This window comes from Pristis pectinata, chromosome 19, assembly GCF_009764475.1.
Source record: "Pristis pectinata isolate sPriPec2 chromosome 19, sPriPec2.1.pri, whole genome shotgun sequence".
In the NCBI taxonomy this organism is placed as follows: Eukaryota; Metazoa; Chordata; class Chondrichthyes; order Rhinopristiformes; family Pristidae; genus Pristis; species Pristis pectinata.
The window spans coordinates 39,101,148-39,120,189 of record NC_067423.1 but is presented as its reverse complement, the minus strand read 5'-3'; the positions used below and the strand labels follow the sequence as shown (position 1 = coordinate 39,120,189).

Below are 19,042 nucleotides of genomic sequence, written 5' to 3'. Positions count from 1 at the left end.
CAGGGGAGGTGGTAGAGTCAGAATCAGGTTTATTATCACTGGCATATGTCGTGAAATGTGTTGTTTTGCGGCTGCAGTACAGTGCAAGACATAAAGACATAAAAATTACGATAAGTTACAAAAATAAATAAATAGTTCAAAAGAGGAATAACGAGGTAGTGTTCATGGGTTCATGGACCATTTAGAAATCTGATGGCGGAGGGGATGAAGCGGTTTCTGAACCGTTGAGTTTGGGTCTTTAGGCTCCTGTACCTCCTCCCTGAAGAGGGCATGTCCTGGGTGGTGAGGGTCCTTAATGATGGATGCTGCCTTCTAGAGGCACCGCCTCTTGAAGATATCCTCAATAGGTGGTGTCCGTGATGGAGCTGGCAGAGTCTACAACCCTCTGCAGCCTCTTGCGATCCCATGCATTGGAGCCTCCATACCAGGTGTTGACGCAACCAGTCAGAACGCTCTCCACTGTACATCTATAGAAATTTGAACGAGTCTTTGGTGACAGACCAAATCTCCTCAAACTCCTAATGAAGTAGAGCCACTGGCATGCCTTCTTCATGATTGCATCAATGTGTTGGGCCCAGGATAGACCCTCTGAGATGTTGACGCCCAAGAACTTGAAGCTGCTTATCCTTTCCACAGTTGAGCCCTCAATGAGGACTGCTGTGTGTTCTCCTGACTTCCCCTTCCTGAAGTCCACAATCAATTCCTTGCTCTTGCTGACATTGAGTGCAAGGTTGTTGTTGTGACACCACTCAACCAGCCAATCTATCACACTCCTGTACGCCTCCTCGTTGCCGTCTGAGATTCTGCCAACAATAGTCGTGTCACTGGAAGTTGGGAGAGCAATTTGCAGCAGGTCCAGGTCCTTGCTCAGGCAGGAGTTAATTCTAACCATGACCAACCTCTCAAAGCACTTCATCACAGTAGATGTGAGTGCTACTGGGCGATAGTCATTGAGGCAGCTTAACCTGCTCTTTTTGGGCACCAGTATGATTGATGCCCTTTAGAAGCAGGTGGGAACCTCTGACTGCAGCAGTGAGAGGTTGAAGATGCCCTTGAACACTCCAGCCAGTTGGTCGGCACAGATTTTCAGTACCCCGCCAGGCACACCATCAGGGCCTGACACCCTTCAAGGGTTCACCCTCTTGATCAATGTCCTGACGTTGGCCTCTGAGACAGATGCTGTGGGGATTTGCACAGGTGTCGTGTTATTTTCCCTTTCAAAGCATGCATAAGAGGCATTGAGCTCATCAGGGAGTGAAGAATCACTGCCATTTATGCTGTTAGGTTTCACCTTATAGGAAGTAATGGCATGCAAACCCTGTGTCATGTGTCTGTCATGTGTCTGATTGCGTCTCTAACTTCACACGGAATTGCCTTTCCACTCTCACGATGGCCTTCCATAAGTCGTACCTGGACTTCTTGTAGGGTTTTGGATCGCTGGTCTTGAACGCCACAGGTCTAGCCCTCAGCAGACTGTGAATCTCCTGGTTCATCCAGGGCTTCCGGTTTGGGAAGACTTGGTATGTTCTTGATGGCACACACTCATCCACACAAGTCTTGATGAAGTCACTGATGGCCATGGCATATTCATTCAGATCTGAAGATGAATCCCTGAAATATAGTCCAGTCCAGAAAAAGATACAGTAGCAAAATTTAAGAAGCATTTGGAAGGACACATGAACAAGCAGGGAATGGAGGGATACACACTATGTGCAGGGAGATGGGATTAGTTAGATTGGTTTCATGGTCAGTACAGACATGATGGGACGAATGTCCTGTTCCTGTGCTGTACAGTTCTATGTTCTATAATGTGATGGAGGGAAAAACTTGGCCAGCAAGATCCAGCAGTTGCAGAGGTTAATCAGACCTGGTATTCGATGCTGCAAGTTGAAAGACATGCATTGATACACCACCTTACATAACCTCAGGCATCCCGAGGCTACTACTAGCCATGAAGCTCTTTTGAAGCATCACCATGAGTGCATTATAAGATAAGCTATCTTTATTGGTCACATGTACGTCGAAACACACAATGAAATACATCTTTGCGTGAACTGTAACAGCCAATTTGTACACACCAAGGTCCCACAAGCACCAACAAGGCAATGACCATGTAATCTATAATTTTATGTAACGGCGGGATAAATATTGGCTCAAAAGGGGAGAAGAACTCTCGCTTCCTTGAAATAGTGCCGATCTCAGTTGTAGTTGACAATGTGGTGGTACCTTAATTGTCGCCTTCATTCAGGAGTGCCAAGGGATGAACAATAAATGTCGGCACTTCAAGTAACATCCACATCCCATGAACAAGTAAAAAGATTGGGACTTGGATTATTGTCTCATCTCACTGGAATGATGGGTCATTTGCCAGTGCACATTGTTAGGAGGTTAACAAGGTTCGACATGTCACCGAACACTCCAACAAACTTCTACAGATGTACTGTTGAAAGTATCCTGACTGGATGCATCATGGTCTGGTATGGCAATTCCAATGCACAGGAATGTAAGAAGCTGCAGAGAGTGACGGACTCAGCCCAATACATCACGGGCACATCCCTCCCCACCATCGGTAGTACCTACAGGAGGCGCTGCCTCAAGAAGGCAACATCCATCACCAAAGATCCCCACCATCCGGGCCATACCAGTTTCTCACAGCTACCATCAGACAGGAGGTACAGAAGCCTGAAGTCCCACACCACCAGGTTCAAGAACAGCTACTTCCCTTCAACCATTTGGTTCTTGAACCAACCGGCACAACCCTAATCACTACAGTGTAGCAACACTATGACCACTTTGACCACTTTATACTGCAATGGACTTTGCTTCCTTTTTATTTTAATTGCATTCTTTCTTGTAAAAATTGTGTATAATTTGTGTTTAATTTATGTTCCCTTGTGAATGTTGCTTATTTGGTTCTATGTGCCTGTGATGCTGCTGCAAGTAAGTTTTCCATTGCACCTGTGTACACATGTACTTGTGCAGATGACAGTAAACTTGACTTTGACTTTCCATACTGCTCTAGATGATAAGCCTTGATTCTGTGCTCAAGTCACTGAAATGGGAATTGAACTCACAGTCTCTGAACTCAGGCAAGTTTGTGAGCTGTTTTCAGAGCAGAAGCCAGATCAACCGTGAAAGTTTGCGAATCAGAGGGTACTGGAGAAAACGTCTACGTCCCAGTCAACATGTCTACTGCTCACTTCCCTGAGCTCCAATGCACTTGAGATAAGCAGAACAGGCTCCATTGTTGCAAACTAATACAGGATGGGCTTGGAAATCAGTGACACGGCTAAAGGAACTTAAGCTTTCCTAAACACACACTTAATTTAACACTGTTGGAGCTGAATGGAACAAACCCTAAGATGTCACAAAGACTCCAGTTAACAAAGTCTCCAGCTTTCAGCAATCAGTCCTCTCTCTTGTATAATATACATTATCCAGTCTCTAATATATATCATCCAGTAATATATAGTACAAACAAATGAAGTTAGGAGCAGGAGCAGGCCACTCAGTCATCAGGCTTTCTCTGCTATTTAATAAGATCTTACTGTAATCCCAACTGCACATTCCTACCTGTGGTAATCTTTCACCCCCTTGCTTCTGAACTATTCATCTACCTCTGCCTCAAGAATATTCAAAAATATTCTCCTTCCACAGCCTTCCACAGAGAGTTCAAAAGACTCAGTGCCCTCTGAGAGAAAAGAAAATTCATGTGTCACAAATGGGCAACTCCTTATTTTTAAACAATGGGCTCTTGTTCCAGATTCTCCCACAGTAGGAAACATCCTCCCTGTCAAGACCTGCCAGAATCTTTTCTGTTTTGATCAAGTCCCCTCTCACTCTTGCAAGTTCCAATGGATACAAGCCTAACCTGTCCAAACTTTCCTCCTAAGGCAACCCACTTATTCCACATCAGTTTATTGTAAATCCTTTCTGAATCACTGCCAATACATTTACATCTTTCCTTAAACAAGGACACCAATACTGTACACAGTACTCCAGATGTGGTCTCACCAATGTTCGATATGACTGAAACATCACCTTCTTGCTTATATATTGAATTCCCCCAGCAATAAGCAAGAATGTCCACATGTCTTCCTAATTACTTGCTTCACCTATATTGTAGTCTTTGGACACCCAGGCCCTCTGTATCTCAGAGTTCTGTGATCTCTCACCATTTATAATAACGTGCCTCTTTTTCATTTTTCTTACCAAAATAATTTTTCCACATTTACCACTCCCTTAACCTACCTATATCCCTTACAAATCTCCCTATATGCTCTTCACAGCTTACTTTCCAAACTATCAAGTAGATAGGGTGGTAAAGAAGGTGGCCACACTGAGTACAACAGCCAGGAAGTCGCAATGCAGCTATATAAAACTTTGGTTAGGCCGCACTTGGTGTATTGTGTGCAGTTCGGGTTACCCTGTTACAGGAACGATGTGGACACGATGGAGAGGGTGCAGAAGAGCTTTACCAAGACATTGCCTGGATTAAAGTATATGAGCCATAAAGAGCATCCTGATAGAAGTTTATAAAATTCTGCGGCACAGATAGGATAGACAGTCAGAATCTTTTTCCCGGGGTAGAAGTGTCAAATACTAGATCACTTGCATTTAAGGCGAGAGGGGGAAAGTTTAAAGGAGAGGTGCAGGGGCAAGTACTTTACACAGAGAGTGGTGGGTGCCTGAAACGGGCTGCCTGGGGTGGTGGTGGAGGCAGATACCACAGTGGTGCTTGAGAGGCTGTTAGACAGCATGCAGGGAATGGAGGGGTCATGTACAGGCAGAAGAGATTTAATTTAATTTGGGCATTGCGTTAGGCACAGATATGGCGGGCCGAAGGGCCTGTTCCTATGCTGTACTGTTCCATGTTCTGTCGTCCTATAATCTGCAAATTTAGCTTTCATCCAAATCTTTTATATTAATTGTAAAAAGTTGAGGCCCCAGCATCAATCCCTGTGGCACGCTGTACCTTACATTTGCCTACTCCGTAAGCGATGATTCTAAGTGGGCTTCGGAAGGACTTTCGGGATATTACGTGCTGGCAGCATTCGATGTGAACCTCCTTTATCTGCATCGCGACTGGGTCAGTGCAAAGAGGTGCGGCCGTGAGCACGGAGAAGCGGACCCAGTTCTGCGAGACATTCTGCAGTCCCTGCCTGGCAGCATTTAAAGCGAAATTGAAATTCAAACAACACAACTTACTTAAAACAGCTCCATCAGCACGTGTCCAATCACGCGGTCAAAGCCTTGTTTTATTTTCTAAATGGGTTTGCAAGTTCCCCGAGGGACTACATCAGAACCCGGTTTTCCAAAGACCCTCAGTCCCTCTCACAATCCAGTCAATAAGAGCAAGACAAACACGGGCCTTTGGTCGCTCGGTTTTACAAAAGCTAAACGGTGCAAGTGTCACCAAATATAAACATCGTGGTAATTCATACTCGCTGGTAATAAATGGGGTGTTTTCCCCCATGGCTCGTCGACTGAAGGATGTTTTATTTCCAGTATTTACGAATAAACCTTGTTAGCGATAAATAATTTGGTAACCGGTTTATTCTTCGTTCAGGAGGATTCAGTAGTTGTGGGTTTACTGTCTGTAGGCTGAAACTTTCGGAAACTCTCTACAAAGGGTAAAAAGTTCAGTGTAAAAACATCAATGTCCTCCAGTCGCCGGGAAGACACATCAACACTCTGATGCGGTTTCTTTGAGCACTCGCCACTTTCGTGCGGTTTGTAACATCTTTGAGTCCAAATTGGACCAAGATCGAATCCAAATCTACAAAAGTTCGGCCATAAATGGAAAATGCAGCGAAATGCGTGAAAATTGGGGAATGAATCAGAAACTCAGTTGGATTCTGCAACAGCCTCTTTATATGTTAAATTTGTACATCAAGGTCCTTTTTTAGAAAAAGTTTGAAGTTTCCGAGCGCGCAGCGAACAAGATTTATTTGTCTGTGTTCATCAATAGTTTGTAAAGGGGGATTAGCGAAGTTAAAGAGGGATTGTGACCGTGGGTCCGTCTGTATGAGGGCGGCGCGATTAAAATCTTGTTATTGTTTGACTTAAACATGATGCTCTGTTTGAACTACGTTTCCATCTTTGCACTTTGTTTAACTGGAGTGCCCCCGTGTCCCGAAACCCGGGCTTGTTCTGAATCGGCCCGCAGTCCATCGCGTGGAATCGTTCACGGGAAACGCGGCGGTGTCGTTTGGAAAAGGGGGGAGGGGGAGGAGAGAGGGGAGAGGGGAAGTGGGAACGAGGAAGGAGAAGCGAAGTAGAAAGTTGGCGGGGGGGGGGAGGAGGACATAGCGAGGGAAGCAGAGATATGGTCTGAGACAGGAAGAGATAGACACACGGGGAAAGTGAGGCAGCGAGACAGGGAGAAATGCTATACACACAGTGCTGTATGAACCCAGCTGCACTGATTTCGTTAAACAAACGACAAGTCCAAGCAACTGGAACGATACATATTTACACTGAAGTGTAACAAAAACATGGGTTGACTGAGGGAGCGCTGTTCAGAGGGACATAAATTCAATCCGTTTAACTAGCATCCACAAGCCGAGCGGCTGAAAGATCACACAGCAAGATTGATGGATGTCACTGTGTGTCTTCTTACACTGTTGTCATTTTTATTTCGGGATAACCCCCCTTGCCTGTCCCAGAGCCCCTTTGCAGTGCTGGGAGAAAGCTTTCAGAATCGAGAAAGTTTATTCCCCCCTCCTCCTGTAACCTCCAACCCCTTGGAGGGGAATGAAATGTTTCTTCATTTGAACCCACTGGTATCGCTGGGTTGCCGAGACGAGGGAGCAGCGCCCGGCACTGGGCTGCGTGGCTGGCCGGGAGCCGTGTGAGGCGGGCCGGCTTGGAGAGGCCGTGTCTGGTCGGCTCTGGCAGCCGAGGCCGGAGGTCGGCTGCCCGGCGCGCTGGTTCCATGTGACACACATGTGCACGGCAGCATTAACTCTGTCTCTCCCTTTCCCACATATACACTCTCACACAGACACATACAGGCAGGACGACACACTCCCTTTCTCCCTCCTTCTCTCTCTCTCTCTCTCTCCTTCTCTCTCTCACACACACACACACACACACACACACACACACACACACAGTTATCTATACAAACAGGGTGACAATCTTTTATACATATGGACACCAGCATTGACTCCCTTTCACACACACACACACACACACACACACACACACACACACACACACAGGACGTCACTCTCTCATATACACACACATACACTCCCACACACACACACACACACACACACACACATAGAGGACGTCACTCTCTCATACACACACACACACACACACAGAGGACGTCACTCTCTCATACACACACACACAGGCAACAAATTTTCTCCCTCTCTCACACACACAGGCAACAAACTCTCCCCCCCTCTCTCTCTCTCTCTCACACACACACACACACACACACACACACATACAGGCAGGGTGACAGTCTCTTCTACACATAGCAGCATTAACTGTCTTCACACACGTACACTCACTGAATTAGGACATAGGCAAGTTCATGCAGTCTCATTCTCTCTCTCTCTCTCTCTCTCTCTCTCTCTCTCTCTCTCTGTCTCTCTCTCTCACACACACAGAAACAGACACACACACATATAAATAGGGTAACAATCTCTCGTATAACTGAACACAGTAACATTAATTCTCTCCTGTACACATATACATTTTCCCCTTTCTCTCTCTCACACACACAGACACAGAATTAGACACATATAATCAGGATGATAGCCTCTCGTACACATGGGCACAACAACAATTGACTCTGACATACCTGCACCCTCACACAAGCAAGGCTACACGGTCTCTCTCACATACACGTGTATATACATGGTTGTACACATAGAAGCAGGGGAACTGTCTCACACACATAGTCTCAGGGACACCTAAGAAGGGCGATACGGTCTCTTGCGTCTACATACAAACACACAGTTACACACCTATAGAGTGACGGCGTCCCAAACACACGGACAATCACTGTCTTTCACACGCAGTCACAATCCTGCAGCAACAACACACACTGTGGTACAAAGTCTCACTCTCTCACACTGTGAAACGCATAGTGGCGGCGTGGCCCGCTTGGATCACACACAGGCACAGGTAGGTTTCCTCCTTCTCCCACTTCACCAGACACAGTGAGTGCCACAGCCCCTCTCACAGCACCACAGACACATGCCCAGAGTTATACTGGCTACAAACACACACACACACACACACACACACACACACACACACACACACACACACACACACACACACAGTGTCAGTGGGGACAGGCAGACTCTCTCTCTCTCACACACACAGTGTCAGTGGGGACAGGCAAACACACACTCTCTCTCACAGGCACACACACACACAGGCACACAAACACAGAGTATCAGTGGGGACAGGCAGACACACACACACACAGTATCACTGGGGACAGGCAGACACACACACACATACACACACACTGACACACACACACACACAGTATCACTGGGGACAGGCAGACACACACACACATACACACACTGACACACACACACAGTATCACTGGGGACAGGCAGACACACACACACAGACACAGACACACAGACACAGACACAGACAGACACACACACACACACACACACACACACACACACACACACAGCTCCTGGTCTGCCCATTGATCTGCTGCTGCTGATGTTGCACGCTGGGAAATGGTTTAAACGCCTGCGACATGGCCGCTGTCAACTGATGGCTTGAGAATGACAGCGGGGAGGGGTGGAAGACATGACGGTCCGGGACGGGGTCCCGGGACCGGGTCTCCTTCCCCTTCCCTTCTTATCCCCTACCCCCTCACCTCCACAAGTTCCTCTTACCTGGGACGTGGGGGGAGAAAGGTGTGGGGGTGTAGAGGATGTACGGGGAAAGTGCAAGTGCTCTTTAAAGTGAGTCCGGGAGGGGAGGGGGTTGTGAGTCAGACTGTTTGAGGCAGTGTGTGTGTGTGCGTGTGTGTGTCGGGCTGTGAGGTGTTGAGGTGAGCCGGCAGTATGTCAGACTTCCCCCTATCCCTCCCCTCCCACCCTCTCTCTCATACACACACAGCTCATTGTCCTCGCCCTATTGTTGGCTTTTGTTATTGTCTCTAGCCGCCTTATGACCAGCCCAGGGATCTCGCATCGCCCTTGACAGCAGCTGCCAACACATCTCTCTCTCTCTCTCTCTCTCTTTCTCTGTATACGCCACGTCGGAGAAAGGATCGTTAAGCAAAAGCAGGTACGGTGTCTCCAAACTGCATGAGACTTTTCTTTCTTTTTAAATAAAAACTCTAGCCTCCAATTTCTTTATTCTGTTTGCTTCTCTCTTCACCTCCCTCTCTTTCTCTTAGCCCAATCACTGGGAAACACACACACACACACACACACACACACAATTCGGGAGGAATCTCCTCTTCTGACAAGTAGCCAGTGTGGAACACCCATTGAATCTGCCTGCCTTTATCTCTCGCTCTCTCTCCCCCTCTGCTTACGCGTTAGTGTTTTTAGAAACCTGCTTTTACTATTTCTGTTGCTCGACTCGATCTTCCTGTCTCGTTCCCTCCTCCTCCTGCCCTCCCCTCCCCTCCCCTCCCATTCTCTCCCTCCCAGTGAGTGGATCTCAGAGTGCCCGCGATCTCGGTTTCTGTGCAATCGCCGGTCGGGGAGCTAAATCGCCGTTTTCCGCCTGATCTTTGCAGCTTTAACCGGAAGCACCACAGAGGTTAGCACTCTGCTTGTGTTAGTTTTCTTGCGGATTGTTTGGCCCGTGTCTTCTTTTTTTAAAAAAAAGAATTAAAATGTGGTATTTTTAAGGGAATTGCGGAATGCGGGTTTACATTTTCACGTGGGATTCTGCGCTCGAGGTTCCTGAGGTGTTTGAAGTAGTTCCACACGTGGATATCTTTGAAATTCGCTGACAATAATGGATAGTTTGTAAGGATTCGAGCGGGCATTTTTAATACGCTTGATCCCGCTTGTTGGACTCCCTATTTGTAAAGGTGTGTGTGTGTGTTTTAAAAGTTGCTTGTAAAAAGCTTCATACAAAAAACTATTTGCCTCACTGCTGCTTTTGTTTGCGCTTATAATAGGGCCGCAATGAATGAATTCAGGAGTAACAATGGAGCTGAAAAAAGGGACAAAGCAGCAGCGAAATGAAGTATTTAGAAAGAGAATTATCATATAGTGTCGAGAACGTAATGAAAGGTCACAGTCTAGTTTCACACAAGAGTGTATTATGCTAGAGCTGTTTCATTTATTCTCTCGCTCTCTCCCAACTCTTAAGACTTTTAATGTTCTCTGTGAAGTCTTTTGTCGCATTCTTTAATCTTTCCTCTCTTCGAGACTTTGAGCGCCGTTTTAAAAAAGTCTTTTTTCTTCCGCTTGTAGTGTAAACTGAAAAAAAACGTAAACGGCGCAGAGATGGGAACGGGCGCTCTCTTTTAGGTACACACGGGACGTGTAGACAAATTTCTGTCATGTAGCCACTTGTTTAGGTGAGACTTTCACTTGTGGTACACACAAAAAAACGTCAAAAGGCAGAGAGGAAAGTGACGAGAAGGGAGGTTCCCCCTAATATCGTTTGGCGTGGATGTTAAAACTCTGGAGTGCTCACTGAAACAAGTTGTTTAAAATAGCAAACGGCGCTGTGTGCTGTATCTTGCGACGCGAAACTTTACTGGCAGCGCCTATCGTTTGAGCTATTCCTTTGATCAGAAGATGGAAATGCGTTTGATGCACAGATGGGAAACTTTCTCTCTCTCTCTGTGATTAAGAAGTTAACTCGTGCGTTAATTGCCGCGCCGTTTTAAGTCTCCGCGATTCCACCTTTCTGCAGTCTGCGAGGAATGTTTGTGGCGTTTTGTTTGGACATTTCAAACAGTCAGCTTCTGCCTGATAGGCATCTGTCTGATCTTCCTCTACATGCTTTCACTTTTAAGATCTCGCCTTTATTATGTAAAAAAGGCAATTAGAGTTGTATCTGTTTGTTTAAAACAAAATGTCTGTTAATTAGCGTGATCAAAAAAAAACGCTCCTCTTGCAGACCTGTGCTGACGGCTTTGTACCGACTCTACACGGGGCTCATTGTAATTTGATGCCGCTTGTGTTTGCAACCGGCTCCCTCGTTAGAGAAACAAACTGTGCCTTTTATTGCTAAAGTTTTCAGGGTTAGATTCTTTCTTCCGCCCCCTCCAGCATTGCCAGAAGAGGTTTGCTGGTTTCGGAAGCTGTGTGTGTGTGTGATTTGAGGCGATTTCCCGCTTTGAGTAGTCAAATCGAGCCCAGTTTATTGTCATGTGCGCAAGTAAGATGCAAACAGAATAAAAATATATATAGGCTCGACCCCCACTACGGGCAGCCTCGGCGAGTGTGCACCCGTGTGCAGAATACTGAGCTGACTTCAGTTTTGACAGTGGTCCTTATTATCACGGACTCAACCACTCGCGTCGAAGTGCAGGAGCACGGCGGCAGGAGTGTGCTTCTCGGTACCAGACGGAGGGACTTGCTCTCCCCACACGCCACTCCGTCGGCTGCTGTCCAACCTCACAGGTTAAACAGGAGGAATAATGAGCTCCAGTGGTAGGGGATAACAAAAAGAAAGGGGGCGCAGGTTTAAGACAAGAGGAAGGAGTTTTTAAGGGGATCTAAGGGGTGAGTTTTTCTACACACACAGAGCGGTTGATATCTGGGACGTGTAGCCAGAGGAGGTGGTCGAATTAGATGCAATCAGACAAGCCCTTGAATTGGCAAGGTATTGAAGGATACCGTCCTAATGCGGGCAAATGGGATTAGTGTACATGGACAAAAAGGTCGGCATGGACGTGGTGGGCTGAAGGGCCTATTTCTTTCTGTGCGGTGACTCGCTACACTGGACTAGTAAATAGCTCAAGAGTCTCTCATGTGGAAGAGGCTTTCAGAAGCTGGGCCTGTGTACAGCACCACAGACTGGCAATGTCCTTAATAAAAGGGAACTTCAACTCAAGTAACTGAATGCTGCCAAGTAGAAACTAGTCGCTGGAGGTATACCACTGTAGTCTGCCTTTGTAACCAGAATATTCTACATGTATAGAATATACAGACATTTCATCAGAATTTGGCTTCTGGTAAAGCATTCTTATCCTTCAGCACTGATTGATCTGCCCTTTACAGCGGTTTTAACTTTTATTTCAGATTTCCAGCATCTGTAGTTTGTTGGGGTATAATGCGCCCTTAATTTTTGCTTTTGTACAATTTACACAACTGTAACTCAAGAGGCTGACATTAGAGCCAGATAGAACATAGAACACTACAGCACGGTACAGGCCCTTCGGCCCACAATGCTGTGCCAACATTTTATCCTGCTCTAAGATCTATCTAACCCTTCCCTCTCACATAGCCCTCCATTTCTCTATCATTCATATGGCTACCTAAGAGTCTCTTAAATGTCTCTGATATATCTGCCCCCACAACCTCTGTTGGCAGTGCGTTCCAGGCGCCCACCACTCTCTGTGTAAAAAAACTTACCTCTGATATCCCCCTTATACCTTCCTCAAATCACCTTAACATTATGCCTCCTCATGTTAGCCATTTTCGCCCTGGGAAAAAGTCTCTGACTGTCCACTCGATCTATGCCTCTTATCATCTTGTCCACCTCTATCAAATCACCTCTCATCCTCCTTCTCTCCAAAGAGAAAAGCCCCAGCTCACTCAACCTATCCTCATAAGACATGTGAAAGATTCATAAGATGTGAAAGATTCCCTCCCCAACTGCACATCTGTCTCATGAAGCACATCCTCTGGACTTTGTTGGTCTTTCCCTGGGGTTAGTCAACATAAGTTTTACTCGTGATAGGGTATTGCTACAGAGCCTTTGACTAATTGTGCAGTAATTTTAAGGTAGCTGTTGGATCAGTGCATGGTAATATTTCAGTGCTGTAAGCTGAGGAAAAAAATATTCCTCAGAATATTTGGGAGAACTCACATACTCTTCCTTTCCATTTAGTGTCTTGAGATTTTACATAGAGGGAGTTCCAGAAGATGTCACCTCTAACTTTGTAGCACTCTCTTAGTGCTGCATTGAAGTGTCTGCCAACATCTGACTGACCCCTTCGCCCTTTGACTCAGAGATGGGCGTGTTACCAAAGATGCTTCGTTCATTTACTTCCAGCCAGCTCACCTGGTTGCAATGAGTAGCCACAGTTATTGCTGTGACAGAGGACTTCAAATGATCCTTATCACGCTGGCCATTCTAATGTCAATGAAAATCAAGCAACTGCAGATGCTGGAAATCTGAAATAAAAACAGAAAATGCTGGAAACTCTCAGCCAGTCAGGCAGCATCAGTGAGGAGAGAAGCAGAGTTGATGTCTTTGGTCTAATTGCAATGCTTGGGCTGCTATTGAAGGGAGCCTCAGACTTTCATTGTGGATTAAATTGCACAAGGGATCCCAGAACAGTGGCTTCATCTGGACTTATGCTTATAATGTTAAAAAGGAGGCCATTTGGCCCATTGTGGTCATGCCAGCTCCTGGAGGGTAATCCCATCAATTCCACTCCCCCTTTACCCCTGCAACGTATTCCCTCTCATACATGCCCTTTGATTCCTTTTGCCGCTGACCTAAACTGAACGGTGATATTCAGTAGCCAAATAATCCAGCAGCACGCCTCATCTGGTCATGGAGAGGTCATTGCAAACTCTGCACAGGTAGCACATGAGTTCAAGATTGAACCTGAGTCACTGGAGCTGTGTGGCAGCAGCACTTTGCTGTGCTGCAGTAACAGAGAAAACGATGCTTGAGTGTTCTGGAAGCACTAATGCTGTGTGATCATAAGGGAGGTGGGTTAATGCAATGTCCGCTGACCTCCAAAGTGAAAGGAGAAGAAAGTCACTCGCGCAGTGCCTGTTACACACTTTACTTATGAAGAGTGGTCACTATTGTTCTGTAGGAAACACAGCAGCAAATGTGCTCAAAGCACATTCCCACTCATACTAATAAAATAAATGACCAGATGGCAGATACAATTTTGTCAGGCAAGGGTATTGGGGGTTAGACTGTGATAAGACTATTGAACAGTTCCGTTATACGATGAGATGGACTCTTGACCTCACAATCTACCTTGTTATGGCCTTGCGTCTTATTGTCTACCTGCACTGAACTTTCCTGTAGCTGTGACACTTTACTCTGTACTCCGTCATTGCTTTTACCCTGGACTACCTCAAAGCACTCCGTACTAACTCAATGTATCCACAGTGTTTAATGAATTGACCTGTATGAATGGTATGCAAGACAAGTTTTTTTTACTGTACCTCGGTACAAGTGACAATAAGAAACCGATACCAATGCCAATAAAGACTTGGTTTCCTCCGGGTGCTCCGGCTTCCTCCCACATTCCAAAGACGTACGGGTTAGGAGGTTGTGGGCGTGCTATGTTGGCGCCGGAAGTGTGGCGACACTTGTGGGCTGCCCCCAGAACACTCTATGCAAAAGATGCATTTCACTGTGTGTTTCGATGTACACGTGACTAATAAAGATATCTTATCTTGTGGATGGAGTTAAGATAGAAATCTGCTGGGAGCAACTGAATGATACAACAAGGTCAAGGGGCTGAATGACCAATTTCTGCTCCACATATCTATAATCTGGTCGGATGGGCTCTTGGGCAGCACAGTGGTGCCGCTAGTAGGGTTCAGTCCTGACATCTGGTGCTGTCGGTGTGGAGTTTACACATTCTCCCTGTTACAGTATGGATTCTACTCCAGGTGCTCCATTTTCCTCCCACATCCCAAAGGTGTTGTAGGTTTATTGACCACTTTAATGACCCTAGTTTAGGTGAGTGGTAGAATATTGTGGGGGGGGGTGGTTGATGGGAACGTGGGGAGAATGGGTCACAGGAAAAGTTAGTGGGGAGTGGGATTGGTTCGTAAGTCGGAAGAGACTTGATGGTCTGAAATGACATCCTTCTATGTTGTAAGGAAATATGAAAATATGATAGCTTCTGAAACATGAGCAGTCCAGAATACCAGGAACCTTGGCCTTCCTAAATAGTGTCATGAGATGTTTATGTCCAACTGGAAGGGCCAAGTGTCTTCAGTCGATAGGGGCACCTCTTGCTGCCGTACTCCTGCATTATTGCAATCTGTCTCTGAAACAGAACTTTAGGCCATGATTTTCTGCCTTGCATGTGAGGGTGCTGCCAATTAGCTGCATTGAGAGTGACAGTAACTCTTACCTATGAAGATGCCAATGTACAGCTTCGTAGGGCTGGGGGTAGGGTGTACTGGCAGGGCTGTTCATCATTAGGCACAGTAACAACATGTGGCCATGCATATATATACATGTGTGTTCTAAACATGCCCCTTTTAAAAACAGTCAAATTTAAATTTCTTTGCCCTTCCTTGCCCTCACCTTTAACCATTACTGATACAATCCTGACATGACGAAATCCAGATATGCACCCCAAACATTATAGCAAAATAATATTCTCAAACCTGTCACTGTTTGCTTGAGATATTGGTGTTCCTTTTTTACTGATGCCGTGGCAGACTCATAGCAATCCCTTCCACCGCTGATGTTACTGGTAGTTCTTCATAAGCTGTGAGGGTACAGTGTGCGTACAGTATTAACAACACTTTACTGCCTCAGTTAAGAAATTGCTTTCAATTCAAAATGTGCAGATACAATGCCATTATATATGCTGTTAATACTGTGACTGTTACAAAATGCTGCTATCTTCTTTAACTCCAGTTTGACTCCATTCTAAAGTTAGATCATCTGTTCAGATCCTTGATTTCAGTTCTCTTTATGTATCACGCATGTTCTCGTAAGAACAGGACTAGGCCACGTAACCCCTCGAGCTTGTTTCATCATTTAATTTGATCATGGATGATCTGTATTTCAACTCCATTTACCCACATTTGACTTAACTCCCCACCAAAATACCAGATGACACTATTAAAAATGTATCAAAAGCAACCCTGGGATAAAGATACCTCTGATTGTTATGTGTAGTGACATTGCATTCTTTCTGAAAGTATGTTGTAAACAGTGACTAATCTGTATGTTGCGTCTCCCTCTTTAAGACATAAACCATTGCATGTGTCCTAACTTCTCTATCTTTGTTTCATATGAGTCAATGTTAGAATTTTTTAGTCAATTATTTCGACAGATGCTCCATGTTAGAAAATGACTGTGCAATTTGAAAGGTGCAAAAACATTACATATTCGGAGTTTGTTTTCATACAGTTTACCTTTATGTATTCCACTGCCCTGGTGTAAATTGAAATGGGATTATACCTTACACACATTGGTTCTTGAAACAGCTCCCATCTGTCTGGCTATCAACGGTGAAACATCTATGAGATTTGAGGTTTGTTCCAGTGTGGGCATGAAGTACTCGAGGTTTTTTTTTATTAAAGTTGCCCTGTTTGCACTCAGGCAGATGATCAATGCTAACAGCAACTTCTTGCATTTATGAAGTAACATAGAAAAAAAATTCCTGGCGCTTTGCAGAAGTATAGCCAGGCAAGTCTTGGCATTGAGCCAAGGAAAGATAAATTAGGTAGCGGGCCAGAAAGCTTGGTCAAAGAGTTTGGTTTGAAGGAACACCTTGAGGGTGGAAGGAGTTCCAGTCCTGTCCCAAGGTACTTAAAGGTTTGAGACAGGAATGGAGTGGCATGAATTTATGAATTTGGGATTATATAGGACCTATCACTACCTCAGGACATCCAAGGGCTTCACAGATAATTAAGAATCTTTAAGAGCAGCCACTGTTATTATAGAGGGAAATCCAGCAGCCAATTCAAGGGTAGCAAGATGCAACCAATAGCAACCAGTTTAAGGAGCTGATGGTGGTTTTTTAGTGGCTTTGGTTGAGAAGCAAATATTAGATGCTGGGGGAGCTGGTCTGCTCTTCAGTGATGAAGATATATCCTCCAGAGAACGTAACTGAAGCATCTGAAAGAAAACTGCTTCACCGGAAGAGTAGCACACACTCAGTGATCTCCCGAAACGTCCACGCTTGAGTCAGGATAGATGCCATGACCTTTTGACCTGGAAGCCAGAGGAGTTTGCCCAATCAACCAAGACTGTCATGTTCCATTCATGACTATTTTCACTGATGTGTAATTTCAAGCTTCCAATATTCCTGTGAAATTCTAAATCAGCCCTCTGCACAGTCTACTTTCCTTAATGCAAAATTGTTTAACTTGAATTATCTCTTAATTTGAATTGAAATTGTACAAAAAAATCCCACCTGCTGAGCTGTTTTATTAAAATTATGCAATTTGAATGACTGGATAATTTGACTTTAAAATAACAGGAATACACTGCATACGAGTTAAAATCCCTGGTTCATGATATGGTTTCGCAGTGATTATGGTACTGAATATGTTATCCATTGGTCTGGACATATGCCAGCTGGAAAACACTAGTAAAAATGACCATAGGCTGTCACATTATTGTAAAAATTGGTTCAATAATTTAGGGAAGAGAGCCTACCATCCCTGTCAGGACTGGCCTATGTGTGACTCCAGGCCCATATTAACTACTGCCTGCTGCTCAGCAATAAGACAATGAATTAGAGCATCCAAGGATTGCCTGTTCAAGTGACATCATCAACTGAGGATGAATTTAAAAAATGTTTATGCAAAGTTCACTGTGCACATCAGTCACTGAGATCTCCAGGGTCATGAGTAGGTCCGGCACTTAACTCAGCAGCTTCTTTCTCTTCAGATTTACACTTGCTTCTATTTAACTTGATTTACGCCCAAGTGTCAGTTAAATGGCATTGATTAAGCGTCATTGCTGCCATCAGGATTGTAAAAAATGTTAAAGAGATGGATTGGGGAGTGTTTTGTCTGTGAAGTAAACCATATGCTTCTCGAAACATGCTGCAGTGTCATCAGAAAGCTTTCAGATTAGGATTATTGTAACAAAAATAAGTCAAGTTTCTTGTTTTGATGAAATGGACAATAGCATTTTAAGTCTATCTACTGTCCTGTCATTGGATAACTTAATTTGAAAATGATTGAGCTTTGAGCCTTGCAGCTAACTATGGTACATAAAGCGTTTAAGAGAAGTGATTTAGAACATTGGGTGGAGCATTGCTCCAAAGGATTAGGAGCCTGCAGGTAAACTTGTTTGGAACTTTCAGATCATTGCAACAACCCTCAGGTGATTTGTAACAAGGCTCAATTTTTTAATACCGCCATTATGTCATTGTAGATAGAGTCATACAGCACAGAGATAGGCCCTTCAGCCCAACTCATCCATGCTGACCAAGGTGCCTTCCTGAGCTAGCCCCATTTGCCTGTGTTTGGGTCATACCCCTCTAAACCTTTCCTATCCATGTACCTGTCCAAATGGCAGGCACGGTAGCATAGTGGTTAGCATAATGCTTTACAGCGCCAGTGACCCGGGTTCAAATCCGGCTGCTGTCTGTGAGGAGTGTGTATGTTCTCCCCGTGTCTGCATGGGTTTCCTCCGGGTGCTCCGGTTTCCTCCCACGTTCCAAAGACGTACGGGTTAGGAAGTTGTGGGCGTGCTATGTTGGCGCCAGAAGCGTGGCGACACTTATGGGCTACCCCCCAAATCACTACGCAAAAGATGCATTTCATTGTGTGTTTTGATGTACATGTGACTAATAAAGATCTTATCTTTTAATTGTTGTTATCATATCCACCTCTCCCACTTCCTTGTTCCATACACCTACCACCCTCTGTGTGAAAAACTTGCCCCTCGGATCCCCTTTAAATCGTTCCCTCTCACTTCAAATCTGTGCCCGATGATGCTGGAGGAACTCAGCAGGCCAGGCAGCATCCGTGGAGAAAAGCAGGCGGTCAACATTTTGGGTCAGGTCCAGCATCATCATGTTTTTCATCTAGATTCCAGCATCTGCAGTCCTTTATTTCTCTCTTAAATCTGTGCCCTCTAGTTTTAGACTCCCCAACCTGGGAAAAAGACTGACCGATCACATCTATTCCTCTCAGGATTATATATACTTCTAAAAAGTCAC

General features: G+C 45.2%; 1 protein-coding gene across 7 annotated transcripts in view; it reads left to right on the top strand.

Annotated features, from left to right (window-relative positions):
- Positions 1–8,127: 8,127 nt before the first annotated feature.
- sox5 (SRY-box transcription factor 5) overlaps positions 8,128–19,042 on the top strand; it is a 353,819-nt gene continuing 342,904 nt past the window's right edge. For 3 of the 7 annotated variants that reach the window (XM_052033499.1, XM_052033497.1, XM_052033491.1), the window contains exon 1: positions 9,364–9,774. The gene's annotated coding sequence lies outside the window, so the exon portion shown is untranslated. Of the gene's footprint in view, positions 8,149–8,936; positions 8,964–9,164; positions 9,292–9,363; positions 9,775–19,042 lie in introns of those variants that run through there. The other 4 variants (XM_052033500.1, XM_052033492.1, XM_052033493.1 and 1 more) reach the window with 3 other exon arrangements.